Here is a 2,500-nt window from a genome sequence, read left to right on the forward strand (position 1 = left end):
TGCACCCGCCGGACCCCGGGGCCTCGGCAGACCTCATCGGTTTGGCAAAAGTTGGCTCCTCCTCACCCAACGCTTCCCTGGTGACAGGCGGGTGTGTTTTTTTAAAAGTCGCTAATGCGTCGTTAGGTCACTAGCTCTTTAATCCTAGTGCGACTATTTGTTCAATGCCCGGCAAATACACCAGTCATCGCCGGGCTTGAACTCAATTGCCCGAGCGACTACTTTGAGTGGAAAAAATACGCCGGTCGGTCAGCCGGCTTCAAGTCAAACGCCTGAGCAAAAAGTCTCGGCGTCATCTCTGTCAATTTCTCTTGAAACAAGATACCGGGCTCTGCCAGAAGCAAAGCCCTTCCAAAAATACGTTGAACTCGTAAGTGTTCCTCTCCACGGAAGTCTTTAGTAAAAGGCGAAAGGCTTGTGCGTAATGAAGAGAAACCAGAGTCGTATGGAAGTCAGAGGTCGGGGCCCGAGACACACACGGTGCACTCTAGGCCGGGTCCCCCGGGTGGTCCCCGAACCCACTCTTCCAAGTTTTCGAGGGCTGTGGGTAAAAAGTCACAGACAGACAGACAGACAGACAGACAGACAGACAGACAGACAGACAGACAGACAGACAGACAGATAGATAGATAGACAATCCTGGTGAAGTGATTGTATTTTTGGGGGGGGCTCAAAACACACACACACACACAATCCTGGTGAAGTGATTGTATTTTTGGGGGGGGCTCAAAAAACACACACACACACACACACACACACACACACACACACACACACACACACACACACACACACACACACACACACTCTCCTGGCCAATGTTATTTTTTTATTTTTTTTTTTTTTTAAGTAAAATGGCGGGAAAACGGGGACCCCCATGAAGGGGGCTTCGCACTTGTTTCAGTTTGGATGATTCTTCTTTTTCATTCCTTCTCTTCTTCTGCTAGCTGTTTTACATAGCTTGGTGTATTTCTTTTCCTTGACAATGGGAGAAAAGTGTTGCACCGTTCCCGGAGGTACTGCAATACCGGGTCGATGCGTGGAGCGGACGGAGCAAGCCCCATTTCCGACTCCCTGTTCGAAAAATCCATTTAATATGTAGTCCCCCGATGGGGGACGTATCAGATATTAAACTGATAAGAACAGATACTACACTTGATCTGAGCCAAAAGGCCGAGAAGCGATAACCCACAAATTGACCCCTGCACCCGCTCGGTTCCCGGGGCCTCGGCAGACCTCATCGGTTTGGCAAAAGTTGGCTCCTCCTCACCCAACGCTTCCCTGGTGACAGGCGGGTGTGTTTTTTTTTTAAAAGTCGCTAATGCGTCGTTAGGTCACTAGCTCTTTAATCCTAGTGCGACTATTTGTTCAATGCCCGGCAAATACACCAGTCATCGTCGGGCTTGAACTCAATTGCCCGAGCGACTACTTTGAGTGGAAAAAAATACGCCGGTCGGTCAGCCGGCTTCAAGTCAAACGCCTGAGCAAAAAGTCTCAGGCGTCATCTCTGTCAATTTCTCTTGAAACAAGATACCGGGCTCTGCCAGAAGCAAAGCCCTTCCAAAAATACGTTGAACTCGTAAGTGTTCCTCTCCACGGAAGTCTTTAGTAAAAGGCGAAAGGCTTGTGCGTAATGAAGAGAAACCAGAGTCGTATGGAAGTCAGAGGTCGGGGCCCGAGACACACACGGTGCACTCTAGGCCGGGTCCCCGCGGGTGGTCCCCGAACCCACTCTTCCAAGTTTTCGAGGGCTGTGGGTAAAAAGTCACAGACAGACAGACAGACAGACAGACAGACAGACAGACAGACAGACAGACAGACAGACAGACAGACAGATAGATAGATAGACAATCCTGGTGAAGTGATTGTATTTTTGGGGGGGCTCAAAACACACACACACACACAATCCTGGTGAAGTGATTGTATTTTTTGGGGGGGCTCAAAAACACACACACACACACACACACACACACACACACACACACACACACACACACACACACACACACACACACACTCTCCTGGCCAATGTTTTTTTTTTTTTTTTTTTTTTTTTTAAGTAAAATGGCGGGAAAACGGGGGACCCCCATGAAGGGGGCTTCGCACTTGTTTCAGTTTGGATGATTCTTCTTTTTTCATTCCTTCTCTTCTTCTGCTAGCTGTTTTACATAGCTTGGTGTATTTCTTTTTCCTTGACAATGGGAGAAAAGTGTTGCACCGTTCCCGGAGGTACTGCAATACCGGGTCGATGCGTGGAAGCGGACGGAGCAAGCCCCATTTCCGACTCCCTGTTCGAAAAATCCATTTAATATGTAGTCCCCCGATGGGGGACGTATCAGATATTAAACTGATAAGAACAGATACTACACTTGATCTGAGCCAAAAGGCCGAGAAGCGATAACCCACAAATTGACCCCTGCACCCGCTCGGCCCCCGGGGCCTCGGCAGACCTCATCGGTTTGGCAAAAGTTGGCTCCTCCTCACCCAACGCTTCCCTGGT

General features: G+C 49.2%; 4 non-coding genes across 4 annotated transcripts; all 4 read right to left on the bottom strand.

Moving 5' to 3' along the window:
• Positions 1-327: 327 nt before the first annotated feature.
• Positions 328-444, bottom strand: LOC123739998 (U5 spliceosomal RNA). The gene has a single exon (XR_006768096.1). It is a non-coding gene; the product is annotated as a U5 spliceosomal RNA (small nuclear RNA).
• Positions 445-994: 550 nt separating this feature from the next.
• On the bottom strand, positions 995-1,185 carry LOC123739905 (U2 spliceosomal RNA). The gene has a single exon (XR_006768006.1). It is a non-coding gene; the product is annotated as a U2 spliceosomal RNA (small nuclear RNA).
• A 351-nt stretch (positions 1,186-1,536) lies between these two features.
• On the bottom strand, positions 1,537-1,653 carry LOC123739899 (U5 spliceosomal RNA). Its single transcript, XR_006768001.1, has one exon. It is a non-coding gene; the product is annotated as a U5 spliceosomal RNA (small nuclear RNA).
• Positions 1,654-2,207: 554 nt separating this feature from the next.
• LOC123739980 (U2 spliceosomal RNA) lies at positions 2,208-2,399 on the bottom strand. The gene has a single exon (XR_006768082.1). It is a non-coding gene; the product is annotated as a U2 spliceosomal RNA (small nuclear RNA).
• Positions 2,400-2,500: the final 101 nt, after the last annotated feature.

Source organism: Salmo salar, unplaced genomic scaffold, assembly GCF_905237065.1.
Source record: "Salmo salar unplaced genomic scaffold, Ssal_v3.1, whole genome shotgun sequence".
Taxonomy (NCBI): Eukaryota; Metazoa; Chordata; class Actinopteri; order Salmoniformes; family Salmonidae; genus Salmo; species Salmo salar.